Here is a 13620-nt window from a genome sequence, read left to right as displayed (position 1 = left end):
AGAAACAACCTTTTGAACACAGAGGAAGCAGCCTTATTGTGAATCAGGCTATTGGTCCATCAAGTTCAGTATTGACTACTCAGATTGGCAGTGGCTTTCCAGGGTCTCAGGAGGAGGCCTTTCACATCACATAGAGCCTGGTATTTTTAACTGGAGATGTTGGGAATTGAGCCTGGGACCTTCTGCATGCAAAACAGAGGTTCTTCCACTGAATGACAGCCCTTCAGATAGACATATTTATAATGTTTTGAACTATATGATTCTGAATGTTTTGAACTATATGATATCAGATACAGATTAGTGCCAGTACCATTCAGCTGATATGGAATGAGTTAAAAGGTGGCATATATCTGAAACAAAAAATTTAGCTCTAGAGAAATTTGCATTGTCCACTGCTGGTGATCTTTGTTGCTTGCTTCCTAAAATGATATTATGCTTGCAAAATTTGTTTGTTGGTGGAAAGTGCTCCCAAGTTGAAGATGACTTTTGGTGACCCTGTAGAGTTTAAAGGCAAAAAATGAACAGAGGTGGTTTGCCATTGCCTGCTTTTAAGTAGCAACCCTAGACTTTCTTGCTAATCTCTCATCTAAGTAGTAACCAGGACTGGTCTTGTTTGCTTTCTATGATCTGAAGAAATTTCTTTAGATGTACATATAGTTCAAATAAACAGTAGCACCTTCCATTGTTTAATGTTTATTTATTTCATTCACAAAATTTATACCCCACCTTTCTGTCCTAATCAGGGCCACCAAGATGGCTAACAGATTTAAAAATTGTGATAAAAACACATCTTGTGTAAAACAAATTTTTATTAATACGCAACATATTGTTACTATACTCTACAGAAACAATAAAGACATTACATTATAAGAACAATATATCGCACTTTTCACCCTCCTCCTCTCCCCCTTTTCTTGACCCCTGCTGGTGTTACTTAAACTTAAAAAAAAAAAACCAAGGTAATTTTATCAAATCAAGAATCTTTGTTTTAAAGTTCTATAAAAAACAAGGAGAAACATAAAAAAAAATTGTAGTCCATTATTCCATCACAGTTCAGCTATTATCAAAAATCACTGTATCCCTTTACCTTCCAGTATTTTTCAACATATATTTGAAATTTCTCCTATTCTTTTCTGAATTTCTCCATATCATAGTCTTTTAAAATTCTTGTAAGTTTATCAATTTCACTCCAAGAAATAGTTTTTAAAATCCAATCCCATGATAAAAACACATCTTAACATCATTAAAATTAAAGAAATTCCTACATTATTTGAACCATTAAAACCAAAGCTAAAATATACATACAAAATACAAAGGGTTGAAATACACATACACAAACATTTTTAAAAACCCAACAATTACAACATAGGATGGGAAGGAGGGATCACTGAGGGGACACCAGTCAACCAAAAAGAAGACTGCAACAGAAGAAGTCAGGAGAGTGTCCCTGGGGAGAGAGTTCCAGCATTTTGGTCCCATGATCAAGAAGGGTCTCTTCCATGTTGTCGCTCATCTAGTCTCTGGTGGTGACAGCACCCAAAGCAGAGCCTCCAAAGATGACTATCATGGTTGGGCAGGTTTGTAAAGTAGTAGGTGGGTATGCTGGTCCCAAACTACATTGTAATTTAAAAGTCAAAATTGGCATTTTGGGGGGGGGGGGTATTTTTGTAGGAGTGTGTGTGTGTGAGTGAATTAATGAGTGAATGTGTGCACCTGGAAGTCACTGCAACTTCTGGGGCCCCAGAGGTTATTCAGAGAGGTGACTGAATAAATCCTCCCTCTGCCTCCCGACTGCTGGTATTCCAAGGAGGTCTCCCATCCAAGTACTTGCCAGAGTTGGCCCTGCTTAGCTTCCAAGATCTGGCAAGATCGAGCTTGGCTGGGCTATCCAGGTCAAGGCAAAAAAAAAAAAAGGGGCATTTTGAATTATGTCCAGAAACACATTGGGAGTCAGAACTGACACTGAAGTGTTATAGTCCCTACAATGCATTCAGTTCAACATCTTGGCTGAAGCTTCTGAGCAGTGAATTACAATAATCCTGGATGTAACTGGGGCATCCAACACAGGGGCCAGATCTTTTTTAGCTGGGACAGATCACAGCTGGCTAACCAGTTGAAGCTGGAAAAAGGTATTCCTGGATATAGTTGTCACCTGCCTATCTAACAGTAGGCCTGGGTCCAAGAGCTCCCCCAAATCATGGACCTGTTCATTCAAAGGGAGTGCACCCCAATCCAGAATAGGTGATACTTTATGTCCTGGGCCAGACATTCCACTCACCAGTAGCACTTCCAACTTGCTGGGATTAAACTTGAATTTATTGTGCTCCATCCACTCCAAAACTGCCTACAGGTACTGGAACCAGTCGACAGAGCAGCGTGTCATCTGTGTATTGGTGACAACCCAGCCAAAATCTCAAACAACCCCACTCAGCAGTTTCATGTGATATTGAAATGCATAGGGCACAAGATGGAGCCTTGCAGGACCCTACTGGCCAAAGGCCAAGGGGCTGAGCAGTAGAACCCCAGCACCACCTTCAGTTATGACAGGAACCATCTCAAAATGGTACATACAAATTCCAACCTGAGAAGCTTGTGTTATGGCTAGGATTACCACCCTGTCTGTCAAGGAGGCATTAACTATTTCTTGGGCCTATTTAGTCAGCTCCGCCCCCCCCCCCCCAAGAAGATTTAAATATCCAGGAAGGGCCTTTCTCCATTGTAGATCCCTTACTTAGAGGAAAAGTGTCAGTTAATTATACCCTTTTCTCATTGCATTGTGGTCTGTTTTTTACATTTACTAAGAGTAACAAAAGATTACACTTAATAAATAATGAGAACAAACCTCTTAAGCATTTTAAATTTCCATTGGTTTCATCTGAAGAACGAAGTGCACAATAATATGTTCTTTGGATTTATGTCATTTCCCCCCTGCTTTCATAAATTCACTGTGGTATGACCAGTTTTCAGAAAACATCACATAGAGCAGTCAAATATTGTTTTACTTAAAAAGCAGTCTCTGCAGAGTGCTGTACTGCTTCCTATTTAAGACAACTATTTAAAACCTGCTGAGAGTAGTGACTAAACTTGATCAGCAAAATATCAAAACTTGCCATTTCGGGGGAGAACACCTGGTGTGTTTCTCCTAGAAGCTGGTCAAGTTAGGGTCAAGCCAAGACACAGCACTGGGAGCCATGTTTGGGTGTTAATGTGCCTGCTGCATTCATGTGTATCATGAGTGCTTGAATGTCCAGACACAGGGTATGCAGTGAGAAGAGCGATTCCTTTCCTGCTTTGCTTCCCTGCTATACCCATATGTTTGTGTTCCTTGTGGTTCACTTCTAGTGTCAGATAGGGATGTGAGGAAAATTCAGGTTCAGTTCTTATGAAATTTTTAAAAGTACAGTTTGAGTCTTTGGTTTCAGTGGGAAGCATACATCTTGATATAGCTTCACTCCACATCCAGTTGGATTGAAATTCTCAGGGATTCTCACTCAAGGGGGCCTCCCTGTCAAATTTCACGGAGGTAGGAGAAAGCACTACCATTCTATTCAAATTCAGTTGCAGTGAAAAGGGCAAATTTTATGCTAAGAGTTATCAGAGAAGGAGTTAAAACAGTCAGTATCAGAATGTCTTCAGAGTTACTACTTGGTTACCTAAGGGCAAGAGGTGAAGGCAAGGAGGGGAAAAGGGAGAACAGAACAACAGAAAAATCCAAATGGGGTAAAATCATGTTCCTTGTGAAGCACAAATACTGGATGGGGGATGCACTTTTGGGAAGTAGTGTGTGCGAAAGAGATCTTGGGGTACTAGTGGACTACAAACTATGAGCAGTCAGTGTCATGCTGTGGCAAAAAAGGCAAATTCAATCATGGGTTGTGTCAAAAGGGCTATAGCATCAAAATCACAGGAGGTCATAGCTCCGTTGTGTACTGCCTTGGTCAGGCCACACCTGGAATACTGTGTGCAGTTCTGGAGGCCTCACTTCAAAAAAGATGTAAACAAAATTGAGTGGGTGCAGAAGAGAGCAACGAGGATGCTCAAGGGCCTGGAGGAAGAACCCTATGAGGAAAGGCTGAGGACCTTGGGAGTGTTCAGTCTGGAGAAGAGGAGATTGAGGGGGGACATTGCTTTCTTTAAATATTTGAAAGGCTGTCATTTAGAAGAGGGCAAGGAGCTATTCCACTTGTCAGCTGAGGATAGGACCCGAAGCAGTGTGCTCAAATTACAAGCAGAAAGGTACCAGCGGAATATTAGGAAAAAGGTTTTACAGTCAGAATAGTTCAGAGGTGGAACCAGCTGCCTAGGAAGGTAGTGAGCTCCCCTTCATTGGCAGTCTTCAAAATGCGGCTGGCTGATTATTTGTCAGAGAAACTTTAGGCTGATCCTGAATGGAGCAGGGGGTTGGACTAGATGGTCTGTGTGGCCCTTCCGACTCTATGATTCTATGAAAATAGGCCACAGATTACAACCATTGGAGCACTGGCACAGCATAGGGCATGGATCCAGGTATCAGGCGACCTGCCTGTCAACTGATAGAAGCTTTCCCCAGTTTGCTTGTGGGGGAAACCTAGAATGGCAAGTCCTGTGGTCCCTTAGAGGTACAAGCCCACTCATTGCCTCCATGAGGCTCTGAACCACCACTGTGGCTGCAGGGAGGAATCTCTTTTTCCTGGTGTTGATCCTTGCATTGTATCCACAAAACAGCCCCAAGTAAGTCTGGGGGCACTATTAATGAAATACTTTGTACAGTTCTAGTTCCTTGTCTTAAAAAGTAAAATTAGAAAATGTGCAAAAAGAAGCAGAAGGAAGGGAATGTGTACTTTTATCAAGAAGGAAAGCTAAATTGTTTGGAAGCTGTAGAATTCAGGGGAAAAAGACTAGGGGGGATGGGATACCAGTTTAAAAAATATGCATGACATTGCCTACCTATCATAGTGGAGTTGGGGAAGCCATAGCCTCTGCATCTATTTCATTCCTTGCCTTTCAACAGATATGAATAACCCTTTCCCTCACTTGGCTAGCAAATGCACAGATAAAGGTAACAGAAGAACATGGGGAACCAGAACCTGTGCTTACACAGAATCAGAAACCCCTCCCAGACAATAAAAGATGTGATAACTGACAGGAAGCAAAATACTGTGCCATGAACATAAGAACATAAGAGAAGCCATGTTGGATCAGGCCAATGGCCCATCCAGTCCAACACTCTGTATCACACAGTGGCCAAAATATATCACACAGTGACCAAAATACACACACATACACACTGTGGCTAATAGCCACTGATGGACCTCTGCTCCATGAAATGCTTATTTGGTAGGAATAGAGGCTAACTGCTGTATCTCAATGACATACCTGTACATATTTGCTGAGTCACTCCCTGATTACTGTTGCCAGGCAAAATGAAGCCAGTCATCACAATGCCATGGTGGTTTTAAAGCAAAGACATTTCAGAGTTACCTTCCAGCCTCAGATGTATCTGAACTTTTCCACAATTAACATTGCTGTGACTAATATATAGAAGAATTTATTTAGATTTCACCATCATAGGATTCATTTATCATAGGATTCATTTATTTAGATTTCACCATCATAGGATTCAAAGTCCCCTTATCTTATTTACTCTCACAACTGCGTGAAATAGGCTAGCATGAGTCAGAATCCCATGGTTATAAATACTTAGGAAGAAGGGGGTTCAAGAGGGGTGGAAATTTCTTAAAAGCGAAATACTGAAAGCGCAATCACAGACAATTCACAACTGTGTAAAATAGGCTAGCATGAGTCAGAATCCCATGGTTAGAAATACTTAGGAAGAAGGGGGTTCAAGAGAAGTGGGAATTTCTTAAAAGTGAAATACTGAAAGTGCAATCACAGACGATTCCAATGAGGACAAATGGAAGAAACCTAAAGAAACCGAGGTGGCTCCATAAACACCTCTCTAAAGACTTAAGAAATAAAAAAGACTCCTTTAGGAATTGGAAGGAAGACCTTAATAATAATAATAATAATAATAATAATAATAATAATAATAATAATAATAATAATAATAATAAGCTTTTATTTATATCCCTCCCTCCCCACCAAGGCAGGCTCAGGGCAGCTCACAAGACATGGTGTGTATCATGATTACAATAAATACAATTCATATAATAAAATGCAGTTAATAAAATACAATTAAAAGACAGTTACATAAATATTTAAAAAACCACAATAGATTAGAGGTGCTACAGCACAGTAATATGTATATCCAGATGGCCAGATGTCACTTTCAGGGTTCCACTTTATAGGCTTGTTGAAAAAGGACAGTTTTACAAGCCCTGCGGAACTGGTTAAACCAAGGATGAATATAAACAAATCATCAGTGCTTGTAGAGAAAAAGTTAAGAAAGCTAAAGCTCAGTATGAGTTTAGGTTGGCCAAAGATGCTAAAAACAACAAAAAAGGGTTCGTTTCTTATGTTCAGGGTAAGAAAAAGAGCAAGGACATGGTAGGCCCATTGCGAGGGCAGGAAAGTGAAATTGTAACAGGAAATGAAGAGACGGCGGAACTGCTCAATTCTTACTTTTCCTCAGTCTTCTCTTCTAAGGGAAGCAGTGCTCAACATGGCAAAAATAGAACATATAATGAGGGTATGGAGTTCCAACCTAGGATCAGCATAGGGGTAGTACATAAACACCTAGTTTCTTTAAATGAAACTAAGTCCTCAGGGCCATATGAAGCGCATCCAGGGGTTCTAAAAGAGCTTGTGGATGGAATTTCTGAGACCCTGACTATTATTTTTGAGAATTCTTGGAGAACAGGAGAGGTGCTGGAAGATTGGAGGTGGGTGAATGTTGTCCCCATCTTCAAGAAGGGGAAAAAGAAGGATCTGGGTAACTATTGACCTGTCAGCTTGACATCTATACCTGGTAAAATTTTAGAACAAATCATCAAACAGTCCTGGAACATTTAGAAAAGATGGCTGTGATTACTAAGAGCTAGCATGGGTTTCTCTAGAGCAAGTCATGTCAGACTAACCTGATCTTTTTTTTTTTGAGAAAGTGACTACCTTGCTGGATCAGGGGAATGCTGTAGGCATCGTTTATCCTGATTTCAGTAAGGCTTTTTTATAAAACAAGTTTTATTACATTTTTACAGGGAAGGTTAGGAAATTGGGGGAAGGATTAGGGGGAAGGTACAGAAAGTAAAAGAACAGATTACAATTATTACAGTTATTACTACTTCAAGAAAAACAAAAGAAAAAAGTATAATTCATTATGCCTGCAAGTTCTCAAAAATAGTACATAGATATTACCTTTAAAGTCTACAAACATTTTGATATTACTATAAAATCCTACTATTTAGTGGGAAATTTCACTAAGGCTTTTGATAAAGTTCCACATACTATCCTTGTTGACAAGTTGGTAAAATGTGGTTTGAATCCTGTTACCGTTAGGTGGATCTGTAACTGGCTGACAGATCTCACCCAAAGAGTGCTTGTGAATGGTTCCTCATCCTCATGGAGAGAAGTGACAAGTGGAGTGCCTCAAGGATCTGTCCTGGGACCTGTTTTGTTCAACGTCTTTATCAATGATTTGGATGAAGGAATAGAGGAAATGCTTATTAAATTGGCAGATGATACAAAATTGGGAGGAGTTGCAAATACAGTAGAAGACAGAAACAGGATACAGGATGATCTTGACAGGCTGGAAAACTGGGCTCAAACCAATAAAATGAATTTTAACAGGAATAAATGTAAAGTTCTGCATTTAGGTAGGAAAATCCAATGCATGGTTATAGGATGGGGGAGACTTGTCTTAGCAGCAGTATGTGCAAAAAGGATCTAGGGGTCTTAGTGGACCATATGCTGAACATGAGTCAACAGTGTGATGTGGTGGTGGCTAAAAAGGCAAATCCAATTTTGGGCTGTATCAACAGTAGTGTCCAGATCACGTGAAGTGATGGTATCGCTTTCCTCTGCTCTGGTAAGACCTCACCTGGAGCATTGTGTTCAGTTGGAGCACCACATTTTAAGAAGGATATAGACAAGCTGGAACGGGTCCAGAGGAGGGCAATGAAGATGGTGAGGGATCTGGAGACCAAGTCCTATGAGGAAAGGTTGAAGGAGCTGGGGATGTTTAGCCTGGAGAGGAGGTGGCTGAATGGTGATATGATCACCATCTTCAAGTACTTGAAGGGCTGTCATATAAAGGATGGTGTGGAATTGTTTTCTGTGGCCCCGGAAGGTGAGACCAGAACCAATGGGTTGAAATCAAATCAAAAGAGTTTCCAGCTCAACATTAAGATGAACTTCCTGACTGTTAGAGCAGTTCCTCAGTGGACCAGGCTTCCTCAGGAGGTGGTGAGCTCTCCTTCCTTGGAGGTTTTTAAATAGAGGCTAGATGGCTATCTGACAGCAATGAAGATCCTGTGAATTTAGGAGAAAGTATTTGTGAGTTTCTTGCGTTGTGCAGGGGGTTGGACTAGATCACCCTGGAGGTATCTTCCAACTCTTTGATTCTATAAGGGAACAGAGATGCTTTGCCAGTTTGGCTCATGTCCCATTCACCAGTTGTAAACACAGATCTGACTTTTAAAAAATAGTTTGTTAATCTGCTTGTGAGGACCCCCCGTGGTGTAGAGTGGTAAAGCTGCAGTACAGCAGTCTGAGCTCTCTGCTCACGACCTGAGTTCAATCTTGGCGGAAGCTGGGTTCAAGAAGCCAGCTCAAGGTTGACTCAGCCTTCCATCCTTCTGAGGTTGGTAAAATCAGTACCCAGCTTGCTGGGGGGGGGGGGGGGGAGTGTAGATGACTGCGGAAGGCAATGGCAAACCATCCCGTAAAAAGTCTGCCATGAAAACGTGATGTGATGTCACCCCAGAGTCAGAAACGACTGGTGCTTGCACAGGGGACTATCTTTACCTTTAATCTGTTTGTGGGTTTCAGCAGGTTGTTTCCTGTATTTTTACTATGTAGTACAGCACAACAGTTTTTTCACATATGTACATTGTAATGCAACCAGTTGTTCTATTCTCATGCCCCTACCACCATTGTTGCTGTATGATTGTTCCACTCAGCAGCAATTGTTTGAACAATTAGATCACTCACAGATGATAGGTTTCAATAAAACACTGTCCTCAAATGCTCATCTAAGTAGACCTTGGTGATGCTATTGGCCACCAATCAATTTGAATCAGCAGCATCTTTGCACATGTGCAGTTTCGGGGAAATTGGATGCAAACCAATTCAGCAGGTGTTTGTGACTGCTTGGGATGACCCAGACAGATTGAGTGATCAGCTCAAACATGCTTGCAGTGAAATTTGTAGCACCTCTAGTAAAAACAAGATCCATTTTTGAAACAAGTATTTCTCATTTACGTACTGAAACATTATATACATTTATTATATTTCTGTTTCAACAACCCACATTATTAATCTTCAGGATCCACGACAAATATACATATACTAGCAGTAAAGCCCATTATAGAAAGAAATACTTTGGGCTCTATAAAAATATGGGGGGATGATTGTGTAGGTGGCAGGAAGAAAGGAAGATAGACAAACAGACTGAAAGTAAAAGAAAGACAGATAAAGAATGAGAGAAAGAATGGTAGGAAAAAGATGGGGAGAAAGGAGTGCGAGAAAGAAAAAGGAAAGGAAAGAAAGTAGACAGAATGAAATAAAAAGACAGAAAGACAGAGATACAGAGACAGAATAAGAGAAAGAACAGAAGGGAGAGGTAAAAAGAGGGGGAGAAAGGAGTGAGAGCTTTCCAGTGGCTCCCCACCTCTTAAAGCAAGCAGCTGACAGGCTGTAAGAGGCAGGGAGCCATTGCAAGTCTCCCTTTCACTCCTTCCCGCTTGCAGGCAGCAGGAAAGTGAAAGGGAGTCCATTCCATCTCACAGGGCCCTATGGCAGAGCAGACTCCATTCTATGCTATCAGCCCACAGGACAGCATAACTTCATTGTATTTTATGAATCCATTCCATCCTATGGGCCTATAGGATAAAATGGAGTCCATTCTGTCCTATGGGCTGATAGGTTAGAATAAGAACATAAGAGAAGAAAAGAACATGTTAGATCAGGCCAATGGCCCATCCCGTCCAACACTCTGTGTCACACAGTGGCAAAATTTATACACACACACACACACACACTGTGGCTAATAGCCACTGATGGACCTCTGCTCCATATTTTTATCTAAACCCCTCTTGAAGGTGGCTATGCTTGTGGCCGCCACCACCTCCTGTGGCAATGAATTCCACATGTTAATCACCCTTTGGGTGAAGAAGTACTTCCTTTTAGCCGTTTTAACCTGTCTGCTCAGCAATTTCATCGAATGCCCATGAGTTCTTGTATTGTGAGAAAGGGAGAAAAGTACTTCTTTCTCTACTTTCTCCATACCATGCATTATCTTGTAAACCTCTATCATGTCACCCCACAGTTGACATTTCTCCAAGCTAAAGAGTCCCAAGCGTTTCAACCTTTCTTCATAGGGAAAGTGTTCCAGCCCTTTAATCATTCTAGTTGCCCTTTTCTGGACTTTCTCCAATGCTATAATAACCTTTTTGAGGTGCGGCAACCAAAACTGCACACAGTACTCCAAATGAGACCGCACCATCGATTTATACAGGGGCATTATGATACTGGTGGATTTGTTTTCAATTCCCTTCCTAATAATTCCCAGCATGGCGTTGGCCTTTTTTATTGCAAACGCACACTGTCTTGACATTTTCAGTGAGTTATCTACCACGACCCCAAGATCTCTCTCTTGGTCAGTCTCTGCCAGTTCACACCCCATCAACTTGTATTTGTAGCTGGGATTCTTGGCCCCAATGTGCATTACTTTGCACTTGGCCACATTGAGCCGCATCTGCCACATTGACACCCACTCACCCAGCCTCAACAGATCTCTTTGGAGTTCCTCACAATCCTCTCTGGTTCTCACCACCCTGAACAATTTAGTGTCATCCGCAAACTTGGCCACTTCACTGCTCACTCCCAACTCTAAATCATTTATGAACAAGTTAAAGAGCATGGGACCCAGTACCGAGCCCTGCGGCACCCCACTGCTTACCGTCCTCCACTGCGAAGACTGCCCATTTATACTCACTCTCTGCTTCCTATTACTCAGCCAGTTTTTGATCCACAAGAGGACCTGTCCTTTTACTCCATGACTCTCAAGCTTTCTAAGGAGCCTTTGATGAGGAACTTTATCAAAAGCTTTCTGGAAGTCAAGGTAAACAACATCTATTGGGTCTCCTTTGTCCACATGTTTGTTCACCCCCTCAAAGAAATGTAACAGGTTAGTGAGGCAAGATCTTCCCTTACAGAACCCATGCTGAGTCTTCCTCAACAACCCATTTCCATCAATGTGCCTACTCATTCTGTCCTTGATAATGCTTTCTACCAACTTTCTCGGTATTGAAGTCAGACTGACTGGCCTGTAATTTCCCAGATCTCCTCTGGAACCCTTTTTAAAGATGGGGGTGACATTTGCTACCTTCCAGTCCTTAGGAACGGAGGCAGATTTCAATGAAAGATTACAGATTTTTGTTAGAAGATCCGCAAGTTCAACTTTGAGTTCTTTCAGAACTCTCGGATGTATGCCATCTGGACCCGGTGACTTATTAGTTTTTAATTCGTCCATCAGTTGTAGGACCTCCTCTTTTGTCCCCTCAATCTGACTCAGGTCTTTCAACTTAGGTCTTTCAACACCTCTTCTTGGGCGGGCAAAAAGTTCTCATCTTCCACAATGAAGACGGAGGCAAAAAATTCATTCAGCTTCTCAGCCATTTCCCTATCCTCCTTCAGTAATCCTTTTACCCATGGTCATCCAAGGGCCCCACTGCCTCCCTGGCTCCTTTCCTACTTCTAATCTATTTGAAGAAATTTTTATTGTTGGTCTTTATGTTTTTTGCAATATGCTCCTCATAGTCCCTTTTTGCCTGCCTGATCACAGTCTTGCATTTGATTTGCCACAGCCTGTGTTCCCTTTTACTAATCTCACTTGGACTGGTTTTCCACCGCTTAAAGGAGTCCATTGTGTCCCATAGGACAGGATAGAGTCTGTTCTATCATATCTAGCCTAATTTGAGCAGAAAGAGAGAAGAGTATTTGCAGGTAGAAAGGAAGCTTGACATATTATATAGTGTCAATCTGTTTATCTGCTACTGTTGAACTGGCCCCTCCCTGCTGTAAACAAACAGAGCTTTTTTGCAGAAAAAGCCAAGCAGGAACTCATTTGCATATTAGGCCGCACACCCTTATGCCAAGCCAGCTGGAATTACGTTTCTGTGCATTCCTGCTAAAAAAAAAAAAGCCCTGTGAATGAACATTCCTTTTGTGTCAGTTGAAGAGAAGTAACTACTACTACTGTTTGTCTCATGAACATGTATCTCACAGTTTACTGTTAGCTTCACAGCAGCATTGCTTTTGGGGGAGAGACTGTCCCAGACTTCCTACAAGAGGCCCTGAGGAGAGACAGTAGTGATCTGAAAGCCCCCAGGAGAACTTGTCAGCAGATAACTGTCTCCCTCAGAGGTCAGTGGCCATCTGGTGGAGTTCTTACCTGACAGGGCCAGCAGTGGGCAAGGGAGAGAAGAATCAGCCAATGGCATGCCAGAGAGAGAGTACAAGCTAATCCTGTGTAGCCCACAACCAACCTATGAAAATGCTCAGATTTGCCACCACAGTAGGGCTTTGTTATATAAAGGATGAAAGTGTTTGAAAGATTTAGAATGTCAGAAAACATCACAAATAGAAGTGTGTCTTATCATCATTTGTAGTGGAAATATGCTGTTCAGTATGGATAAATACTGAAGGAGAGACAAGGCTTAGCTATAACTATTAGTATATAAACACATGAAGCTGCCTCATACTACAACAGACAATTGGTCTAACAAGATCAGTACTGTCTACTTTCAAGGTCTCAGTTTGAGATCTTTCACATTACCTACCACCTAATCCTTTTAACTTGAGATGTTGAGGTTCAAACATGGGACGTTCTGCATGCAAGACTCTACCTTTATTATATAGTAATCTATCTGGCATCATAATGACCACCAGTTCATTGTTACATGCATTTTTATATCTGGGTTTTGCTTTCAATGTAGTTTAGTATGGATGTGTATATTTTTTAAATTTAATGTCTGATTATGTTCTTAGTTTTGCTATTAAAATATCCAAAATAAATATTTTAAAAACCCATTGATGAAGTTCTCTGGCAAAGCTGATGGACTGAAAGTTTTCCTTTATTGGATTCTTTGCATTGTGGCACACAGATTCACTAAGAGTTATTTGAAAAGTATGTTTAAGAAAGAAATTTAAAAATGCACTCATTTAATATGCTCTTTCCCTTGGCATTGACAGTGCTCATTCATAAGTTCCATGCCCTTGTATAACCTCAGCATAGCCTTATCTGATCTTTTACCTTTATTCCTTCAGTGTGAATACTGAATCAATATTAAATGCATAAGAGAAATAATATTATCACAAAGGGATACGTGATTGATGTAGAAAAGAATGTATTCCACCAATCAAAGAAGAAATCTGAGACTCATGTACAAAGGTTGAACATTCTCCTACACCTGCTTGGTGAATACAGGGGATGCGCAGAAAGGCCACTTGTGTCTAAGCACA

The 13620-nt window shown here is 41.2% G+C and overlaps 1 protein-coding gene across 5 annotated transcripts in view; it reads left to right on the top strand.

Moving 5' to 3' along the window:
* PLD5 (phospholipase D family member 5) overlaps positions 1-13620 on the top strand; it is a 210660-nt gene that overhangs the window by 106995 nt on the left and 90045 nt on the right. The gene's annotated exons all lie outside the window — the stretch shown is intronic.

Source organism: Heteronotia binoei, chromosome 1 (genome assembly GCF_032191835.1).
Source record: "Heteronotia binoei isolate CCM8104 ecotype False Entrance Well chromosome 1, APGP_CSIRO_Hbin_v1, whole genome shotgun sequence".
Lineage (NCBI taxonomy): Eukaryota > Metazoa > Chordata > Lepidosauria > Squamata > Gekkonidae > Heteronotia > Heteronotia binoei.
The sequence above is the reverse complement of the archived record's forward strand: the minus strand, read 5'-3'. Positions and strand labels throughout refer to the sequence as shown.